The sequence below is a fragment of the Anolis sagrei genome, chromosome 5 (assembly GCF_037176765.1).
Source record: "Anolis sagrei isolate rAnoSag1 chromosome 5, rAnoSag1.mat, whole genome shotgun sequence".
Taxonomy (NCBI): Eukaryota; Metazoa; Chordata; class Lepidosauria; order Squamata; family Dactyloidae; genus Anolis; species Anolis sagrei.
The window spans coordinates 144,610,907-144,635,219 of record NC_090025.1 but is presented as its reverse complement, the minus strand read 5'-3'; positions in this window follow the sequence as shown (position 1 = coordinate 144,635,219).

The following is a 24,313-nucleotide window of genomic DNA, read 5'->3' as shown; positions in this document are numbered from 1 at the left end:
AATAGATACTCCACAGACATCAGAAGAACTGCAAGACCAAGAAAAACCTTTTGTATCATTACCCCAATACCCCCATGCATATGGGATATATTGAGTATGGTGATCAGATCATGATATGAATAAACATAACTGTTTAAGTAATGCACCTGTAAGTCCTTTTCGCGAACCACCATGAGAATTTCGGGGGGGGGGGGCTCAAGCCCCCCAAGGCCCCCCCCCCCCAGCTACATGCCTGCCTCTACATTCCACAGATATATAAACCTCACTTACCTAGTTTCCAACATACCTCACAACCTCTGAGGCTGCCTGCCATAGATGTGGGTGAAATGTTAGGAGATAATGCTTCTGGAACATGGCCATGCAGCCCGGAAAACTCACAGCAACCCAAAGACAAACGGGTTAACAAAACAACAAAATTTAAAGTCAGTACTTTAGATTTTAACTTTAGACTTTAACTTTAGGCCATAAACTCCTACTTCGCTGCCTCATCATGGCAAGAAGTGATCTCGAGTTTTGATAACTGTGTCAATGCCAGTTTTGTCTGGTTCTATCAAACTGCTAAGACTGCAAAGCACAACCCCAGAGAGGGATTGTTTCTGTCATCCAAATGCCAGCCCGTCAAGACATGGAGAGCTGTGTCAGGTGATCAATTGACTTTAGCAACTCTACATAGGTAGTACCAATCTACATTATTGAAAGCATAATACATATGAGTGAAACCACTCATGTTTAAGTTAAGCACATGACTGCAAGAAGCCAGTATTGGACTAATAGAGCAGATTTCCAATCCTTATTCAGCCACTGAAACCAATTGGGTGATCTTAGGTACATCTCATTCTCTCAGCCTTAGAGAAAGGCAATGGCAAATCCTACCCGAATGAACACCAAGAAAACATCTATTTAGGGTGGCTATAAATAATAGCTTGAGAGCACATAATAGCAACAACTACAGACAGTTCTATGGGAAAAACCAGATGCACCCTTTGATGTCCTATGTTAAGACGTAACTAAATTGATAGAGAACCACTGTTGTAGTGGTTTGAGCACTGGACTGGCAGTCTGGAGATCAGAATTCCCTACTCGGGCATAAAAACCCATTGGGTGACCTTGGGCAACTAATACTCTCAGCTTTAGAAGAAGGCAAAGACAAACCCTCTTTGAATAAATCATGCTAAGAGAACCTCATGATAGAGTCACCATAAGTCAGAAACATACACGATAACAAGCACCACCAAATGGCATTCCATTCCATAGCTCCTTAATGGAAACACTGTGCTTTGAAGGTTGGTTACAAGTAATGGCTGTATGTTTTTAAAGGTCTTGTGTCTTTTTTCTGTTTGGGTTTCTATACATTGAAATGTAATGCAACTACCCATTTTTGGTGAAACATGTAAGCAAATTGCCGCAACCAATTCCTTGCAAATAATAGAATAATGATCAAAGATGTTTGGACTGGAAAGGATTTGTGATTTCCAAACCAATCAACTTTCTATAGCTCTCCTATTAAGCAAACACAGGAGGAAGTACACTTACATAGCAAATGCAACTGCTCTCCTGGGTAAAGCAATCCTGGTTTTACTTGCAAGGATGAAAACATTACAGTCACCAAGAAACTGCCTTTAGCATGTGCATTCACAAAAGCATTCAAGCACATGTTTAAATCTCACTTCGGTCAACAAAGATGTATGTAGGCGCTGAACAGATACACAATTCCAAGGCAACTGACAGAAAGCGAAAAGGAAGCAAGAAAAATAAATAAAGGCAGGGGAAAGGGTAGGAAGTAGAGATGCAAACAGCCAAAGTCATTAGAAAAAAATCTGTCATTGTTTCCTATGACATGCCCTTCTAAGGACAACAGTTTTCCAGTACAGAGGCCCAGACTAAATCAATAGTAAAGGTCTAATCTGCTAAATGCAGTGTTAGATTTTTGTGTGCACAGATTTCTCCATCAAATAAAAATGTGGGCCTCGTGGTCAAAATTCCATAATTGTATAGGTTTGTGTTTTAACAAAAGCTTCATTCTTGCCTCATTCAGACTTCAATATTATTTATGTATGATGAGCCCTGCTGGGATTTAGTTCCAGTGCCCATGGATGCTCAAGTTCAGTTATTTACAATGGCATAAAAAAGTGTTTTCAAGCCATGTATGGTGGATCCATGGATACAGAATACATGGATACTCCCAACAATCCTCTTCTTTTATCTCAAAGTGGACAAGAGCAAAGCGGACAGCCATCTCCCAAAGTGGACAAGAAGAACATGAGGCATGACACTCAAGGCGTGAAGCATGGAGGCTGCCCCCTGGCAGCCCTAAAGCCCAGTACGCTCACACTAGTGCTCCTTCTGACACTCGCTCTTAACTCAAAACACTGCTTGTATGTCAAAGCAAAACCTGGGCTAAGTGATGGCTTTTAACTCAAAACACCCTTAAGTTGGTACGATCTTAAGATGAGGTTTTACTGCAATTATATCGAACTTTAGAAACCATGGCTTCCTAGAAAATGTAGGACTTAGTGGGGAGTTCTGATTTTCCTTTTCATGGAGAAGCTTGATTTTGGAGGATGTTAGAATTTGGGGAAGTGGTCCCAAGTATAAGAAATCAGTAAAAGGTGAAAGTTTTTTTAGGGAGGAGGACACTTTTGAGAAATCAACAATGGCTGAGCTGTATCAGTAAAAGTCACAAGAAATTATGTGTTGGGTTACACAATAGAACATAAGGTGAGGCAAAGGCTAGAAGTGCTTTAAAGGTAAGGACTTGAAGGTTAAACAATGTCTGGGAATGAAAAGAGCCAGGGTCTAGATGTAGAAGAAAATGACATGAACAGAATGCTGAGAAGTGAATAATTGTGAATGGATGGAGCTGAGACAGTGAAAAGCCAGAGAAAAGATCTGTTTCTCAGATTAAGTATTTCAAGTGTTTGAAAATAAGTTTTGAGAAAAATGTGGGAACAGACGCAAAGCAAGAGAGTCACAATATCTAGTGGAAGTATTGACCCCACCACTCCCTTTGGATTTTCCACAATTTTGTTTTGCTATAAAACAGAAATGAATTTAGTTGGCATTGCAAACACTTGATGTCCACTGGATAATACACAATCCTGTTGAGGTGCAAAATATTTTTGCTGTAGTTCACATAAAGTAAACAAAACAAAGTAATACATGATGATCACATAAGTGACATCTCCCAATCAGAAAACCTCCTGTATCCAGAACTCCACCTATATTTAATTTCTGTATCTTATGATCTTAGATTAAAGCTACCCATATCTTGAAGGCCCCAGAATTTACTGGAAAGCATATCAGAACAAGCACAAGCAGTATGGTCAAGAAACTCCCAAAACAACCCAGGCCACAAAATTAAGGTTGGACTATTGAAATAAAACACCCACTCTGTCAACAGGCAATTTTAAAGCATGTACACATGCACATGGTGATAAGTAGAGAAGCAACCAAGCTAATAACAACCTTTAAAAGCCTGGAGAGAAACCCTCCTTGAGACAACTATCACTTGGATGCTCCACTAAACTCAGTTTTATGGAAGAGTGGCAAGAAAAAAGTTATTAAACAAACCCAGATCAAAACACATTAGGAACTTGCCAAAAAAAAAAAAACAACCCATATAGGAACCGCAGCAAACGTGTGAGTTTAATGTGCACAAGCCTTGTCCATGCACAAAATTATTAAACAATATTAAATTACCTTCAGGCTACATGTAGAAGCTATATGTGAAAGATAAATTAATTTTGTGTTTAAACTACAGCCCCATCTCCAAGAATACCTCATTATGTATATGTTAATATTCAAAAATCCAAAACACTTCTGATACCAAGCTTTTTGGGTAAAGGGCAGTCAAGTTGTACTGTAATGAAATTCAATGGTACTGTATTGACTCAATCTTTTTGTGCAATATTTATTGATTTCTTGCTGTGCTTAAAATCCCATTTAGATGAGATTGTTCATGTTTTCATTTTCACATAATATCTCAGTAAGTGTTCAGATCTTAAACTGTCACATCCTGGTGTTGCTCACATTAAAACAATTTATGGGATCTATAGTAATTTTATGACCTAGGTACATGTTTGAAGCATTCCTATCCAGCATGCCAAAACTAACAAAAAGGTGAGAACCTAGTCCAAGACAGAGATGTTTTGAATGACAAATGGGTGTTATTGATCTCACCTAACAGTTTCTCCTTTGTGGAGAAAACCTGTTTGTCCCCAAGGATCTGAAGGAAAATAAAATCAAGCAGGGTTCATGTCATGTTACACAGTCAGTACAAGAGTAAGCACCATTATTATTTATTTATTTGCTGTATTTGTATACCGCCCTCCTCAACCCCAAAGGGGACTCAGGGTGATTCACAGTGTTGGCAACAATCATTGGCATTATAGTTTTACAAGGTATTTTCTGCCAAATTGTGCTGGTGTCTCACCAAACCACAACTCCATAAAGTTAAAGTGATGTAAAATTGCATTAATTCTATAGTGTAGAATTAATGCAGTTTTGAGGTGGTCAGCCTCACCTTTGTTTAGCATCACAACAAAGTCTTCCAACACAATCTATTGAGCTTTATTTGGCTGTCTCATTGATGTTCTATCATTTTCTGTAGCAACAGTAATGACTCTCCAGTAATTTAGATCAGCTTAACAAAAATACGTGCTTTCAGCTACGCCAACTCAGGGGGTGGAAGGAGTGTGTGAAGCTGTAATTACATGTTTATGAAGAAGCATCTCCTCCTAACATATCAAATAGCATTTCATAGCTAGTTTAGCTGAGTTTAGAATTTCACCCTGTATATACAAGTACATATGAAGACTGCCGATTTATTTATCTATATATAAAATTGTCCTGCAAAGTCCTTAAATATTTTCTTTTGGGTGTATATATATTGGCATCATGCATGTAATGACTTTTTTTATGAGATGAAGGACAAGATGTCACTTGTGTGGAAAAAATGCATTGTCACATACCTAAACCAATTTGTTTTAAAACTGGATGTCTAGAAGATACGTTTTGAAATACACTTATGCACACTTCAGATAATGTAATTCCTGTTTCATATTGTAGCCAATATTACAGTAAGGAAGCAAGATAAATTGGTTACATCAGCTTAATTCTGTTTGTTGAGTTTCTAGTAGCATGACTTAGTATCCACCTTGCCATTTTGTATTGTTAGCAGGAATACTCTATAAATAAGGGATCTGAGCCATCTATCATACGTGATGAACAATTTATTCATAAATCTGAACTGACATAAACAGAGAGTATACATCTCATTTTTAAAAAGAAAAAACTCTTTGCATCTTTTTGATTTGTTTTTCATATTGTTAATATATCAAAGATTTTCTTGGGTGACTGTAAGTTTCAGACCAGTTGACAGTCTTTTTTCAAACCAATCTTCAAGATGGCGTTATTTCTTCTTGATTCCAAACATGACAACAAGTCACTCAGAGATTATAGCCAATCCCCAACAATTATCCCTGTCCTATACCCAATTAGCAGTCTCAACTACAGTAGATTCACAGCATGATTACTGACATGGCATCCACAATTGGTTCATTTCATCTATTCTAGTTGAAGCATGTAGCATGTTCATTGCCAAAATCTCAATCAGTGGCTGATACCAAATGAGAACCTCCCTCCTGGGCACACAGAAGGCTGGGCAGCTTGTAAGATGCTGAACAGACTGTGCTCTGGCACCATGAGATGCAAAACCAATCTCAAGAAATGGGGCTACAAAGTGGAGTCCACAACATGTGAGTCCAGAGAAGAGCAAACCACAGAACACCTACTAGACTGCAATCTCCACCATATGCACAATTGAGTCCCTTCTCACAGCGACCCCAGAGGCACTCCAAGTGGCTAGCTTCTGGTCAAATGAAATTTAATATAATGCCAAGTTTTTAACTTAGTTTGCATTTTTATGCATTATAACTGTATTCTCAATTCACTTCTGACACAATAAGTAATTAAATTGCTATCAAGATCTAGGTATAAAAATCTTACCATTACTGGTTTTGCTTCCCAAGCTGCAGGTGGTGGTGGTAAAAATAAAACGTAAATAATAATAATAATAATAATAATAATAATAATAGTTATTCACCTCTTCTCACAGATAAAATACATATACAAAACATAAGATACACACACACATTTATACCTGGGCAAAAGCTTAAAACACATTACAGTCACTTGTACTAATAAAATGTAAGTTTAGATTCATAGGTTAACATTTATCTTTAATCGTATTTTAATTCTGAAAGTTCATTTAGCTGTCTGATCTCTTTCAGCAGGTAGACACAGGAATTTACATCTCACATTGTGTTGGTGGTCACCCATCAGCATAAACAAACCTTCTATTTCCATGCCTTCCTTACTCATCTGTGTCTCCTGAAAACTACTCGGAGAGTGGTTTCCTCCAGACCATATCTTGGAGGGGGTATGGGATGTGAGTGACTTCATCGTAGGGATATCACCCACTCCTGATTATGATGACAGAAGTAATTCCTTCAGCAGACGTACCCTTTTGGATCTTAGCCAATATTGTGATGAAATAACGTGATAGCTCTTTTCATCTGTGGTTCGTCACTTGAGTGAAGAGTGGCAGAGTCTATTTAGCTTTCTATGTTCTGCAAAGAGAATTTCGTGTGAAAAGATAACATATGGCATTGAAGGATTAATCTACAGAAGGGTGAAGAGTATGAAACTGATGCAGAGGACTGACATGTTAGATGAATAATAACAATCTCTTTACAGTTTCCGTCCTCAAATATATAGTGGTTTCACTGATTTCACAGTCGTAATAGGTTGGAATAAAGTTTGACATGGAAATCAAGCAGCCTAACCCATTTGTGCCAACCATAGTGGAGTAATGTCTTCCTAACACCCTAAATGCACCAGATCCTGTCTGGTTTTGGATGCTAAGCAGAGTCAGCCATGATTATTACTTCGATGGGAGACCATCAATGAATATCAAGTGCTATAGGCTATATTGCAGAGGAAGCCACAGGCAAAAGCATTTCTTTCTTAGTTAAGAAAACCCTATAAATTCCACAGAATCACCATAAATTGGCAGACAGCATGAAAATACCCACACATTTTTCTTCTAGGACATATTAAGCCACAAGGGTCCTGTTTATTATTAAATACATCTATACCATCTTGATTTTGAAACACATACATTAGAAAGGATATAGTATTTCATTTCACAACAACAACACCGTGTCCTACTTCTCAGATTTTTTTTCTTTCCAAGTCAATATAGGGGAAAGAGGTAATCTTCAGCATAGCAGCTCTTCAGATATGCATCCATGTTCCAGCAAACTGGGTCAAGCCATGTCATAAGTATGCCTAAGGCTGTCTCCAGGTTTTTGGAGCATATTGTGCCAGCTTGCTGCCCTGAGCTGGCTCACAGTATCAGTTTGTGATGTAACATGGGACTCAGTGATAGTTGCTGCCCATCTGATCACTGCTTTCCTTATTTAGTGTCACACAATTTTAGGGCATTGCTATGTAAGCCAGATTGTTTAGGATAGCTTAAATGTATCTGTTTCTGAGGATGTGGGTGAGGGTTGCTATCACTTTTGGGAAAAAAATCAATTTCCCAACATTACAATCTGTGCAAAGCCAAGCATATTTGAATCACAGTTATTTCAGTAGAGGAGGCAAGCATGTCCTTAAATCTCACACAAGAATTAGTGACTGCTCTCCAGTCTTGCATCTAAACGTAACTCAATAGGGCTGACCCACAGAATCAGGCTAGAGGTACTTAAAATTGTCCAGATGACTTTCACTAAAATGTGATTTCCCCCTGTTGGTGCAACAGTGGTGACCTTGGCTTGCTGGACTCCACAGGAGTAGCTAGCATTAGCTTTACCTGGCACCAGATGCCAGGGCATTGGGGAGAGAGGGTGGTCTTGGATGGGCTACTGAAGGCAGCTCTGCTTCCTTCCTCCTCCTTTTCAGATATCGTTTACCCACCCCCTTGCCTCCTTTCACAGTGTAAGCCTTCTGGTCACTTCAGTAGGATTCCTCCCCACCCCCAAATCAAGGGTTTTTTCACCTACCCTATACTGTCACAGAGGATGTGGCAATTGGCATAGGATGGTGTCATAAACAGAGCTTCCTGGAAGGTATTAGGGAAAGATAGGAGTTGGTGAGTGCTTTCTGGCACATTTTTGTGAAGAATGGGAATTTCAAATTGCCCCTGTATATCATGTGATCTTGGGGTTGGGTAAAAATTTCATGACCTTCCGACTGGGACCTTGCCCTCACTAGGAGCCTCAGGGCTTAGAGGTTTACACCCTCTGGTCAACTTTCCAGTTTGTAGCTGGCCAGGGAACAATCCTGAGTTTCAGGGATTCCTCTCAGGAGCTACAGTGTTCCATCCAGGAGAGGCTGGGGGCCCTGGTCTGGGGAGACTGACTGCTCCAGGTGCTCCCACACAATGTTGCTCCCCATTCTTAGGTAACAATTAAGACAATTGCCCTTAATTCATCCCATATTTTGTGTCTGGTATTGACTTTGAAGGGGATGGGGGTAGCAACGGTCAATAGGGAGCTCTGTTGTGGGCTGATCCATGAGATCACAAAGTGTCAGAAGTGACTGAACAAATAAGCAACAAATCATTATTCCTGTGGTAGGACAGCAAATGGTTTGCTTCTTTCCCACCATTTGAATGCTTGCATTCCTAAATTAAAGTCTCGTTATTAATTTAAGAGACTTCTAAATAACTAATATCTTGATAAATGTTACAATATTGCCCTTGGTTACATCTCGCTGCTGATTTCTATGCATTACTGAAGAAATGAGTTAACCACATTTCCTCCTTTCCGTTTAAAATGTATGGATTTTACTATGTTGGCACTGTAATATGAGCTGAGGCTCATTATTTCTATTCATTATTTTATAAAACGTTGTGAAAGTGCTATCATTCTTCTCACTACCACAACCACTCACTAGCCAAATACTCGTACATTGAGGTTTATCACACATTTTAAATTAAAAAAAAAATTCTGTCTTTTGCGCCTGAATCTTTGTTTAACTCTTGGTTTAGTAAGTTTTTAGTTCTAGTCTTTTAGATCTACAAGGCATCTTAGGTCGCAGGTTTGGAAAAAAGCTGGGATATAAATACAGATTAATAATGACAACAACATGAAGAATAACAATAATGGCACCACCAAAATGACTACAGCAAGTGGTTTCTTGATTTTGTTTGTTTTTTACTTTGTATATTCATTTTGTAGTATGAAACAATTATGAGCTTCAGTTTGGTCATAAAAAGACTATGATTCTGAAATAGCAGATTTGTAATAGTTTACAATTCAAACCATATTCATTTACTTTCGAAAGTAAACAGCTAAAGAAATAAAATTCAATTGTCTTGCAATGTATTTATCTCAAAAGAATGCCACAAAAGTAATGTAACTTACAATAAAATAATGTTACCTCAAATTAAAATAATATTGATCCTACATATAGCCTTCTGCATTTGCTTTTTACTTTTGATTAGGAAAATTGTCACTTTTCTCTTTAGTGCCACCTTGTGGGTCAGCCAGCAAAAATAAGTATGAAGGTCTTTCTCACTGTGGTAAATATTGTCCTTAAGCCTGAAACATGAGTCTTCATTATAGGAGAAATATTCTATTTGATAGGAAATCCCAATGGAAAAGTGTTTGGAGATATATCTCCTTGATAGTTATGTAAAAGACAGAATAATACCTGTTTTATTAAAAATAATGTGATTTAAGCATAAATTAGAACCTATTTAAAGAACAATTATGAATTGCACATTTGACAGTATGTGTTATAGATCTGTCCTTGTGTAAATAATAAAGATGCTGTCCAATTTCATTGCTAAGTTCTTTGGCTTCTGCAGGAACAAGACACATTTGGGGACTAATAATAGGGTACACTGGATATCTATTTATTCTATTTCTATCACACCTCCACAAGTGGAGCCCCCAGTGGCGCAGTGGGTTAAACCCCTGTGCCGGCAGGACTGAAGACCGACAGGTCACAGGTTCGAATCCGGGGAGAGGCAGATGAGCTCCCTCTATCAACTCCAGCTCCTCATGCAGGGACATGAGAGAAGCCTCCCACAAGGATGATAAAAACATCAAATCATCCAGGCGTCCCCTGGGCAATGCCCTTGCAGACAGCCAATTCTCTCACACCAGAAGCAACTTGCAGTTTCTCAAGTCGTTCCTGACACAAAAAAAAAAAAAAACCAAACACCTCCACAATATCTTATTTCACCATCACATTGTGGCAGGTTCTGATAAGTTGTGCCAATAAGCTGCTAAGGCTTTAAGTATTATCCCAGAGGTATGCATTGTTTCTGTGATCTGAGGGTCAGCTTAGCAAAGTAATGAGTAGCTCATTAACAAACATTACTCAGCAGGTTGCAGCTGATAAAGCTGATAAATAGCATGAAAGCATAGAATAATTCCAATCTGCATCAGTGAAGGGACTTGTTGTGTGCCTTCAAGTCTTTTCTTACTTATGACAGTCCTAAGGCGAATCTTTAATTGAGTTTTCTCAACAAGATTTGTTCATGAGAAGATTGTCTTTGCTTTTCTCTGTGGTTAGGAGAATGTGAGTTGCCCAAGGACACCTAGTGGGTTTCTGTGGCCAAGCAGGGATTCAAGTCCTGGGCCTCGGAGTTGCAGACCAGCACTCAAACCACTACACTACACTGACTTTCTGAAGGAATTGCCCACATCAATTAAAACACAGGCATTCAAGGTATATCCTACTTCTATTTTATAGTATAGTTTAAGGTAGTGCAGATGTCATTCCTATGTGTTTCACATTCAAATACTAGCCCAACTCAGCTCTGATTGTTGCATCAGACTATGTCCCAGACCTAGAAAATGGGGCACCATCTGACATTGTGATCCTGGAACCCAATTTCCACTCAACAATATCATGACATGGTCCCACCAGATCACATACAGAAGCTACCAGTGGCACATCTGCATAGACAAATGTTTCACAACCTTACCAACAACCACTGCATTAATCTGAGAACTAATCAAATTTCTGCCAACTATAGAACAGTGAAATCAATATGTGTATTGGTTCCCTGGTTTAGCATTTGTTGTGAATTTGAGACTATAATAATAACAGGTATTGAAATAAACTCTTGTTACATACTTATGCCTGGTTGGAAACAAAATATCTTTGCTGAGATTACCAGAGACTAGATCTTGAATAGCTTCCATAATGCAAAATATTATTGTTCTTCCTTCGCTAGAGCAGAAAAAAAGATGTATATATAACAACTACATTTCACCTTTCTGGTGATTAAGAATACTTGCAAGGCTCCTAATCCTTAATGACAAAGAATATCTAAGCACAAAACACCCATTGAATAAAGGATCACTTTAAGAACTTCGGATTTTTAATCATTTGTTAAGAGCATGTAGTATGAGATCTTATACTGTGCTTGCATAGTATAAATGTATACCCATGTAGTTACATGGTAGTACATAGAAAGCACTGCCAAATAATTTAGTATCTATGGAAGAATGCACAATTGCATGATCAGATCCCTGCCGTTTAGTCCCAAACAGAGTAAAACTATTGAATCAATGCATAAATAAATCCACTTGATTCAGGGGTTTCTACTCTAGTTGGGATTAACAATAAGATTTTGGCTCATGTGAAATTGTTACATGGTTTATGCAGCCATTAATTGAATATGCTCTTACATTGCACAACAGACAAAAAAGCACAATTGGCAATGCAGAGGTGATAAAGGCATATGGTACTAACAGGTTTCCTCCCTATGTTTAGAACCATGTATTCCCCACAAAGAATGCTTTCCACAAATCTTTTTGAAGAATTGTGACAAAAATGTTTTGTAGCAGGAAAATACTTAAAATAGTGCAAAAACATTTTTTTGCAAAAGAAAAGTGCACAAAACACTTGTAAAGCTGCCCATAAGGTAAATGTACTTTTGAAAGTATCCTTTCTTGTCTACAAGTCTGAAATAATGCAATGATTACACACCTACACTAACTTTCAAGATACCAGGTTGGTGAGAACTGTATTTCTGTGTTTCACATGAGATACAGTAGACTCTCATTTAACCAGAACCCAAGCAACTGGAACTCTCACACAACCACCAAAAAATAAAAGAAACAATACTTTAAATTCCAGAAGCTTTTTTTTATCATACAGCAAAGCAATAAATGATGCAACTAAGTTAATTTTGTCTTTATTTAATTTGCTTTTCATTACTGTATTTCAATAGTAATATCAAGTCAATACAGAGTTCATAGAAGGTATAGTATTCAGTATAATATCAGGGCTATTTTTTAATAGTAACCCGCAAGTAACCAGAAACTACATTTATTTAGCATCTACCTATACCCACAGGTGCTAGTTAACTGTAAGCCTTTTGCATATATATTTCTGGGCTTAGCTAGATAACTTGGCAAACATATACTTAAAAGATCACAGTTCTACCCTTTCCTAAGACACATTATCATGAAAGTTTCCGAACAAGAAGTAAAATACTGTAGACTGTTAATATTTGGGCTGGCATTAAGCATTGGAAACTTGAAACTGAATATACTTTATGATTCTCAAAACACCCGAGTGAAAGTAAAAAGAAGCATTATTGTGTTTAGTCCCTCCCATTGAGAGCAGTTCACAGTTATTAAGATGCCTCAATTTTAAAATTACCTTTTATTGCTTTCGCTGCCAGTTCTACTTGGATTTCCATTGCCAGGGGTTTCTCTAAAAATAACCAAGACACAGCACTTATTAACCACTAAAAATGAGTTTAAAAATAGAAGTAATCCTGTACCCTGTGTGTGCCCTTAAATACTAGACATATATTTAAAGGAAATAATAATTAGCTTTGCATGTATAAAGCATAGGTGTCTTTTTGTATAACTCTTGCACCAAACTTTTTGTTTGCTTGTTTTAATCGGATTTGTGACAGAGGCTCTGATTTTATTTTAAGTAAGGTAAAAGTAAAGGTTTTCCCCTGACATTAAGTCTAGTCATTTCTGACTCTGGGCATTGGTACTCTTCTCCATTTCTAAGCTGAAGAGCCAGTCTTGTCTGTAGACACCTCCAAGATCATGTGGCTGGCATGACTGCATGGAGCACTGCTACCTTCCTACCAAAGCGGTACCTATTGATCTATTTAAATTTGCATGTTTTCGAACTGCTAGGTTGCCAGAAGCTGGGGAAACAGCAGGAGCTCACCCAACTTCCTGGATTCGAACTGCCGACCTTTCGGTCAGCAAGTTCAGCAGCTCAGCGGTTTAACCCGCTGTGCCACCAGGGGCTCAGTTTAAATACAAGTTATATTTATATAATATAATCGGGTTGCATTTCTATTTAGATTAGATAAGAACATGGAGCAATGGAGGTTCCATTCAAACACTGGGGAAAACTCCCCAATGGTAAGAGATGTTTTACAGTGGAATGTGATGCCTTGGAATCTGATGACCCTCTTTCTTTGCAGGTTTTTAAACAAAGTTGGATGGCCATCTGTCAGGAGTGCTTTGATTATATATTACTTCATGACAAGGAGTTGGAGTGGATGACCCAAGGTATTTTCTAACTCTATGTTTCTACGAAGTATATACATGCAATATTTATGGGCATATATCACATAGGATTTCCTGCAGATGAATTCTGATATATACCAAAAAGACTATACATAATGCAATATTTGATAACCATGCTAGTTTGTAACTCTACATTTTTCTTGAACCAGAATGTAGTGTACCACAAAGCTGGTCTGACATGTACTGGCTTCACATAAATTATTTGACCAGGATCGCACCCATTCTACATAATTTCTTTCATCAAGCAAGATTTCCTATCAACCAGATGGGCAGACTTCTAGTAGCAACGAAGGTGGATTATGATAAAAAGAGACAGGTGTGTGCAATCTCCTAAAGTTTGAGTCTAAATTGGATAACTCTTAAACATTTCCCTAGACTGCTGTATATTAATTACAAATCTCTGTGGGAGGGCAGACTTCAAGGAAATACTCCAGATTGGCTGGGAATACTACCTGCATAGGTAATTAAGCTTCTCAGCCCATGGAGAATATGCTTCGGAGACGCTGAATGTCAGAGGTTCAGCATGTGTCCCCCACCTACCTTCAAGTCTCCGAATGTTGCCTTTTAAAATGGTGTTTCTGCAATGAGGTATCTTTTGACTGGAATTATGGAGCTGGCCATGGTGCTGAAATTCCTTGGTATTATCTTTAGAGATCAAAATATACTCTGATTTAGAAAAATACTTTTATAATTGATTAAAAATGCAATACTTTGTCATGATTTACTCCAAGGGGTGGGAAACCTTTTTGAGATCACAGTCCATACTCTCTCAAGGAAATTCAATACAGGACTCATGGCCTAAAATAGTCACCCCTTCTCTGTCTCTGTCGCTGTCTCTCTCTCTTCTCTCTCTCTCTCTCTCTCTCTCTGTCTCCAAACTTTTTCTTCATGTTATACATGAGTATTTTACAAAATCTTTTTTCCAGTGTAAAAATGGTTAACACAATTCAATTTTTGAAGCAAACGAGTTAGTAATTCCAGAATGATGGTTATCCAGACGGTAATATTCTCCAAACAAGCTATGTTTCTCCGAGATTCCTCAGAAAAACTCAGTGATTCTTCTTTTACTCAACCAATTATGTATTGTTCAAGAGACCTCTGTCCCTCATGTCACATTTTCAAGTCACAATGAAAGTAGTCCTCCCACATTCCTCCTCCTCACCTTCTTCTCTTAGCACAGCGATTCACACTTTCATACAAAGTACACTCTCTCTCTTAGACTCACTAATCCAGCACATTCTGTCTATAGATTTAAAAGTAAAGAAGCTACCATGTTTTATTTCTCCCCTATTATTTGTAAATGCTGAATGTTTTTATGTATCTTCTTTTCCCTTTAACAATGTTTTAATGTGCCTCTTTCAGTTACATATACTAGATTTTTGTCTTTAGTAACTCCATACATTAGTCATTGACTAATAATAATGCACTAATAATAATACACTTTATTTATATTCTGCTCTTTCTCCCCGAGGAGACTCAGAGCAGATTACAACATATACAGATAGGCAAATATTCAGTGCCTTTAATACAGTGAAATAATAATAACACAAAAATACACAGAACAAAGGTAATGGCTTCGCCTTTCATCTCTGGCTTCTAGGGGTGGTGCTCAATTCTGGCCATGGGGAGATGCTCTTTCTCCATTTCCATTTCCAAGCTGAGGAGCCTGTTGTCCGTAGACACCTCCTGGTTGCATTGCCGGCATTACTGCATGGGCGCATTTATTACCTTCACACCAAAGCAGAACCTATTGATCTACTCACATTTGCATGTGTTTGAACTGCTAGGTTGCCAGGGGCTAGGGCTAACAGCAGGAGCTCACCCCAACCCATGGCTTCAAACTGCCAACCTTTAGGTCAGCAGATCCAACAGTTCAACAGTTTAAACTGTTGTGCCACCCATTGCATGAGCCCCAGTATTCTGGAAAAATCTGTGTTTCATTAATATGATTTTATTAGATATGTGTGTGGTGAGCTAGGTTAAGGTAACTATTTGCCTGAATACATGCAAGTGAAAATATGTAATAGTGAACATTTTTCTAAAATTGAGACACCACTATTCAAACTGATGTGACTGCTCTAGTTCTGATGTACTCCTTTACATCCATTTCTGATTAAAGGTTTATATTCTATATAGAAACACTGGATAAGGGAACAATCCAATGAATTATTTTAATTCTTTTGGAAAACATCAGAGATGAATCTTCACTAGATATGATATGCGGAATCTATGTTCCTTCAGATGTTGTTGGACTCTGATTCCCACTACTTCAGCCGACACAGCCTGAGATATGGGACTTGTAGCCCAACATCATTTATAGTAGCTGAATAACTCAGTTCTAATTAGAGATGGTAAAATCCATCAACTTCATTATCTCATACTTCAGACCATGGGGATTGTCATTAATAGAATGCCTGATTAGCTCATTTCTCCCAGTATGGAAAAAGCAGCCAGTTGTCTTCAGAGAGAGAGGGGAGGATGAGTAACAAAATTGCCCCATGCATTAGATAGAGAAGCAAAATGTCAAGTTTTCCTCTCCAAAACATGAAGAAATGTGATAATTTTGGTAAATTATTCAAAAAATGAACTAAAATTACATTTTCAGACAACCCCAGTTCTAATTAAGAAAATTCAGATATGTTAAAGGGAGGACATTGCAGAGCCTTTTATTGGAACTGCAACTAAATTACTTTTGCATCATTCAAAATGCATTAGTAATTAATTAGTTATGCTAATAAGTGCAGAAAAAGACATAAAAGCATCTAAAAAGGGATGGGATAGGATGGGATGAGAGAAGAGCCATGTTATTCCAGATCTAAACCTCCATTAGTCCCAGGGCAAAGCTATGAAAAGTTAGGCCAGGCTAAGGAAAATCCTCAATAATTTCCAATATTTTCAGTCCATGTGGAGTCTGAATTCAGGTGAGCCTAATTTTGACTCAGTTGGCCCTTAACCATTTTAATTAGTACCACACTCTAAGTCACATGTTTTTTAATATATAAAGAAAGAACATCTGAGGTAACTTACTGTGAGATATTATTTTTCCAAATTATTTCTTTTGCCAATCCATAAATATTGCAATTTATGAAACCAATTCTATTGGCTTAAAAGTGTAAATGCTGGTGACACAAAACTATCTGCATTCATTTTAACAGATCCTTAGCTTTCATCAGTAAGTGTGATAACTGTTTTTATAAAGTTGCACAAGATTCTGTCCACCCCAAAAACCAACATTATTTACAGGTATTTGTTGCAATTTAGAGAGGTTTTTAATCAGGTATGTGACATCATTTTGCTTTGCATCATATGTTCACCTACTTTCTTGAAATTGTTGGATTGATTTTTACCATCTGTTCTCTATTTGCCTCCTATATATTTTGGAAGCACTTATTTTTCTTTTTTAATAGTGTTTGAGCAAGCTATATTATGATAATCTTGGACCATTTATAGAGATAATAAAAGTTGCATTGCACTTCAGTGTTCATAAAAACATATGCTGCAAATGTAGTTGACATAAACATGGTAAAAAAGAATTTAAAAAAACATAAAGCAGTTGGAACCTTTTCTCACCTAAGTACAAGTAGCAATGTTTGTACTAGGAGTTGGCATCAACAGTTGCAAGAAAACCGATCAGCATTTGAATTAGTTTTGATTGCAAACTTACTGTGCTCAGGTGAGGTGTGTAATTAATAAATAAATGCATAGAGTGTGTTTATTCCTCTAATTATTGGATCTGATGCATGTTATGCTTTTCATTGCTTTGAAAGAATCATAGAGTTGGAAGAAACCCCAAGGGCCATCCAGTCCAACCCCCTGCCATGCAGGAATGCATAATCAAAGCACTCCTGACAGGTGACCATTCAGCCTTTGTTTAAAAACCTCAAGAAAGGAGAACCCACAACATTCCAAGGCAACATATCCCACTGTTTAACAGCTTTTGTCATTAGCAAGTTTTCCACAATATTTAGATGGAATCTCTTTTGCTTTTACTTTTAATTTAATGCTCCATGTCCTAGTCCCTAGACTAGCCAGGCAAGCTAGCTACATATTCAATGTGACATCCTTTCAGATATTTAAATATGGCTATGACATCATGTCTTAACCTTTTCTACTTCAGGCTAAATACATACCCAGCTCCCTAAGTCACTCCTAATAGAACTTGACTTCTAGTCCTTTTAACATTGTGATCACCTTCCTCTGGACATACTCCAGCTTGTCAATAACATGGCTTTCCATTGGGTCTGTGAATATTTGGAGCAAATAATAATAGAAAAGAGAGTACTTTCTAAGATGATTAAATGATAGAAGAGAGTGTTTCAATATTTGCCCCAAACCATAGTAATTGCGCACATGCTTCAGTTTGCTGAAAACAATTTGAAATAACATGAGCTCTGTCTCAGCTTCTAAGGACCTCATCACATGGATTAGCAGCCAGCACCTTGCCTTTGGGTCAAAGTTCATATACCTGTTACCAACTTATGGTACTATAAATTATCACCTTCTCCTGAGAAAAAATTATAATATCAAAAAGGACTACCACTTCACCCACTTCATAGGAAATCTGCTACAAAACCGGAGCTTTTTTGTTGAGTTCTAGGGCCAGAGAAGGAGATGGTGAAAACAAAAGAACAGCCTGCCTCAGGGGAGCGTGCTTGCTCCATCCATGTTTAACAATTACACAAATGATCAACCCTGCCAGAAGGCAGAGAGAGTTTCATCTATTCTGACAATCATGCTATCACCACCCAAGCAGGGGGCTTTGATATGTTTGAACAGAAACTCTCTGAAGCTTTAGCTGCTCTTGCTACCTATTACAGGGAAAACTAGTTGATTTCTAATCCAACTAAAATGCAGACCTGTGCTTTTCACCTTAAGAACACACAAGCATCTTGAGCTCTTAGGATTACCCAGATAGGAATCCCACTGGAGCATTGTAGCACACCCAAAATACATGGGAGTTACCCTGGACTGTGCTCTGACTTATAAGAAGCACTGCTTGACAATCAAGCAAAAAGTGGGTGCTAGAAATAATATCATACAAAAGCCAACTGGCACAACCTGGGCATCACAACCAGAGACAGTGAAGACATTTGCTTTTGTGCTTTGCTACTCTGCTGCTGAATACACATGCCCAGTGTGGAACACATCTCATAACATTAAAACAGTGGATGTGGCTCTTAAAGAGAGCCCAGAAGACATGCTGCATTATCACAGAATGTCTACACCCCATACCAATGGAGAAATTATACTGTTTAGTCAGTATTGCACCACCTGAAATCCACTGGGAAGAAACAGTCAATAATGACAGGACCAAGGCAATGACATCTCCAGCCCATCCCTTGCTCAGATATCAGCCAGCACACCAACACCTGAAATCAAGTAATATCTTTCTAAGATCTACAAAGATACTCGGAGGAATATCTCAGCAAGCGAGAGTCCAAAAGTGGCAGGCTGAAACCAGGAATCTCAATCCATAGTTGATACTGAATGAGAGACTCTCTCCTGGGCACACAGAAGACTGGGTGACTTAGAAGGCGCTGAACAGACTGCGCTCTGGCACCACAAGTTGCAGAGCCAACCTTAAGAAATGGGGCTATGCAAGTCTGGAGAAGAGCAAACCACAGATCACTTATTATAATGCAGTCTGAGCCCTGCCATATGCACAATGGAGGACCTTCTTATATCAAAACCAGAGGCACTTCAAGTGGCTACTGGTCAAAGGACATTTAGTATATTGTCGAAGGCTTTCATGGCCGAAATCATTGGATTGTTGTAGGTTTTTTGGGCTGTATGGCCATGTTCTAGAAGCATTCACCTGCATCTATGGCAGGCATCCCCAGAGTTTGTGAGGTCTGTTGGAAATTAGGAAAATTGGGTTTATATATCTGTGGAAAGTCCAGGGTGGGAGAAAGAACTCTTGTCTGTTGGAGCCCAGAAAACTTACAACAACCCAAACATTTAGTATAATGACAAGTTTTTAAACTTTGTTTGTGTTCTTAAATACATTACAACTGTACCCTCAATTTGTTTCTGACACGATAAATAAATCACATGGATGACGTCCTGTGGGGCGATTTGCCACCCTCTGTGGCAAATTGGTGGGGCAGTGGAGCAATCGTATTGCCTGCAGAGGTGCTTGCCCATCCCATTTGGGGAAGTGTCACTGCACGGCTTCCCCTGGTGCTGGCCCCATGGTTCCCAATGGAACACGGAAAGCCTCCTATGTTCTAAGGGAAGTGTCCTACCCTGCTGTCAGGATGTTTCCTCCACAGAACCCCACCAGAAGTTGTTGTACATCATGTGATGGTGTCTGTTGGGCTCCGAGGATGAAGAGTCCTGGCAGCATACTAAGACTCTACATTCACCTTGTGAGATGTGGTGGCAAGATCAACTGGAACTCATTGACTGGACTGTATCCACACACCTATCAAAACTATCTAATGTGGTGTACAAACAAGCCCATTTCCAATTTGACACATATATTTCTGGTAGGCATTACAATTAGTCAACAGCTGTCCCATGTGGTGGGATACTGATGTGTCATGACAACGTCTCACTCCAATGATCCTGGAGTGACTCCACCTGTCTGAACTGGTCATTAAATCTTCAGACAGGAAGTAGTATAAGATACCTCCTTGTGCCATTTGAGCTCTGGCATATTTCTCAATTCTGGCATATTTCCTTTCTTCTCCCTTTCCCTGCCTCCTACCTTGTCCGTATGTTGTGACTACTTCTTCAATACTGACATGTCTGATGGATATAGATTATTTGTCTTTCAGGCAGATAATCAAAACCTTTTAAAAGAAATGGTATGTTTTACAGTAATAATAAAGTGCAAGCATTAATGTAAATATTTTAAACATTTTTTAAAACACTCTTGCTAACCTATATGCATAATTCCTTACACTTCTGAGGAATATTTTGGATATGTACCCGACCCCAAGGTTTGGCCACAGCAACTGTAAGTTGCACAAAAATGGCTGCTATCAAAGACACGAGGCAACCATGTTTCTGTATCTGACATTGTTTTCTCAGCTGGGTTAGTCCTCAAAGCATTCTCACTGAGACAGAAACATGGCATAGTATCATTTCTAAAACATAGAATAAGAAAACAGTTTTTCTTTTGGAAAAGTTGGACATATATCATAAACTACAACATACATGACACATGTAACATGTAATTTGGAAATGATCTCTCACATTACCATTTTGCTACACAAAAGTGAGGGGATCTTTGTTTCAGGACATCTTCATCACACATATGAATTATCTTCATAATCAATGTGGATTGCCTGAAGCAACCCACATAAATCAATAAGAGACAATGAGATATAGATAATAATATTTAATCTTATGTTAGTTATATATGGCATGAATTTAAAGTTTGCTTATATTGAGTGAGATCAATGACTTGCCTGTCTTATGATCTGCCACAAGATCCATGACTTGCTGGATCCTGGCAAAAGAGCAGAATCCAGCAAAACTAAGGAACTTTCCATACAGTCATATAGCCCACAATGTCAAGGCAGAAAATCCCACAACAGTTCAAAGCAGAAAATGTGGGGTTTTATTTAGCTGTGTTGAAGGGGCCCAAGAGAATGCAATTCCCAGGTCCCACAGTAATCTATTATAGGATTCCAAAACCCATTCTGGTGGACTGAGAAACATACCAGAAAGATGTATTGTCGAAGGCTTTCATGGCCGGAATCACTAAGTTCCTGTGGGTCTTTTCGGGCTGCATGGCCATGTTCCAGAGGCACTTCTCCTGCATCTATGGCAAGCATCCTCAGAGGTGAGGTCTGTTGGAACTGGGGAAAAGGGTTTATATATCTGTGGAATGACCAGGGTGAGACAAAGAACTTTTGTCAGTTGGGCTAGGTGTGAATGTTTCAACTGACCACCTTGATTAGCATACAATGGGCTGACTGTGCCTGAAGCAAACTCTTCTTGAAAGGTAATTAGATGTCCCTGCCTGTTTCCTCTCTGCTGTTTTTGCTGTTGCAAATTTTAGAATTTTTTAATACTGGTAGCCAGATCTTGTTCATTTTCATGGTTTCCTCCTTTCTGTTGAAATTGTCCACATGTTTGTGTATTTCAGTGGCTTCTCTGTGTAGTCTGACATGGTGGTTGTGAGAGTGGTCCAGCATTTTTGTGTTCTCAAATAAAATGCTGTGTCCAGGTTGGTTCATCAGGTGCTCTGCTATGGCTGATTTCTCTGGCTGAAGTAGTCTGCAGTGCCTTTCATGTTCCTTGTTTCTTGTTTGGGCGCTGCCAGAAAGAGTTTCTGAAGAGCATGAAAAAAGGGTTTGTCAGACCAGCTGCACTCTGTCTAAACAAAATTGGTTTTAGGCCATTGTTTCATCAGTAGTTACAGCAAAAAAAGGCCACGCCTTTGATTTGAGCATCTATTCTATCCAGGAAACTCTTGTTGGTCAAGACTATCCATAATAGTCTGTTCATTAACCTTTACAAACACCAATATTTTAGAAAATATACTGAAACGAAACATATACGTATTGAAAGATCTAGGAAACCCTGGTTAATTGTAATTAATCTGTGTTTCAATTACAAAAAAATGTGCAAGTCAGAAAAACTTGAAAGGAAGTAAAGCAAATGTACATGTTTCACAACATAGAAAATAATGTTATGTGATAATATACTAATCATCCAAATTTAATGAGAGGTTATTTTATCAAGACTATTATATTTTATTAAGAATAAAAATGTAACTACAAGTGGCAAATAAGCTACATAGATGTGCATTCCTACAAAATTACCATATTGCAACCTTAACAAATTTACTTAGAATGGAAATGGACCGAATGATAATTGCTTTTAGGATTCAATCACACACACTTGATCTTATCCGAGAAGGATTCAGTCTGAATTGATGTATATTTCTGATTCTAAAAAGAAAATCAAACAGATTGCTTGCAGAAGAAACTGCTCCTTTATACATAGCTTGTCTTCACTGAACCTCATCTTGATTTAGAATCTAGAAACCCCCTTGTCAGTCTTCAGTCTTCATTAGAGTGGACCTATTCAATCAATGAGAATTCAGTTCAATAATTGATTGAATAGGAATACATTACTCAGGTTGAGAGTAACCAATGGGATATCCCCCTCTATTATTAAATATTTCTTGTTGCAAAAATTTAGCAACTTCTTTCTTAAATTTCCATAACTCTATATGTCATCTAGAAAATGTTGTCTTTATCTTTTTCTATTATTTCTAAATGAATTGTGACATTCCATTACTTTTGCATCTGTCAAAGACAACCTATTTCTTAACTTTTTAATTAGACAGTGTACAAGACATTGAATCAGCCTGCAATTTGCTTGTGGTGAAATACCCAAATCAGCACTTGTCGGGTATGTTATATGAAATGAATTTTCTATAAATGTCACTCTGAACCAACAAGATGAGGACCATACAAATTGTCATTTGCATAGATCAGATTTGAAAAGTTCCCATCCTTATTTTATTGACATGCATGCAACGATTTGGCCATACATCCTCCATCCAGTTATTCCTTAAACCAAATGCACATGCATGTAAGCATAAAATCTAATGGCGAAGATTTTCTTGCCACCAAGATAAAATTCTCTTGCTGATCATTTGTTTTAACAAAGGGATAATGAATGGACTCCCATAAACTGACAGTACCAATAACAAATCTACAAGACATCTGAATGAGATTACTTGATATTATTTACGTTAAATCCAAAAGATAACATTTATCCTAACAGGCACAGCTCTCATCAATTGAAGTTCAATTAGTAAATGTCACCATAGAATTTCAGCCAGCCATTGATTATTCTTTGGAGAATGCTGTTCTCAGCTGTTAAAATCTCAATTGTTATTGAAGGCTCCAAACAACTCACATGTTTGTGCTCAGTAGCAAAAACAAACCACTACAAAGGAAACTTCTAAGGGAAGAGATAAAACAAAATTTGTGGCTAAATACATTTAGGATTCTATTTAAGCAAGAGTGAGAAATATGTTTTTCTTGAAAACACAGTACTTTGAAAGTGAAATAAAATATTTAATTTGGATTTAAAATTAGCTTTTGTATGTGCCTTTTCACAAAGAAGTGGAATCAAAAGGAAATCCAGATTTAATACAAACATAGATGTTTACATTTACAGTTCCTAAAAGCTTAATCTTGCCTGCTTATTAAATACACTAAAGCAAGAGCTATTTTTCATATAAAAATGAACATAGGAAATATACATTATTCTTGAATATACAAATTATAAGTAACACAGAAAATCCTAATGAAATTCTCATTGAGCTATTTTTATTTCAACATGTGTTAAAAAGACTCCATCAAAACTGCCTTTAGCTGCCTTAAATCCCTATATCAGGAAAATGGTGGGATAGAAATAAATTATAATTAGTAGTAGTAGCAGTAGTAGTGGTGGTAGTGGTGGTGGTGATAAGACACCACAGTTTGGATGGTTCCTTTAATGTTTGGACTAAAATCTAGAATGGATTATCCTTACTTACTTACTTACTTACTTACTTAGGCGATCCCTCGTTGGACGAGTAGGATAGTCTTCCATGATCAGTATTCTTGTGGATCTGTAGGTGGCTGTGGAGCCCTATTCTTGACCTGCATCTTCTCCCACAGTGAGGGCATTGGTTTCCAGGTGGAAGGTGGTCTCGGTCGGGGTTGGCTTGACGCGCCTTCCTCCTGGCACGTTTCTCTCTTTCACCC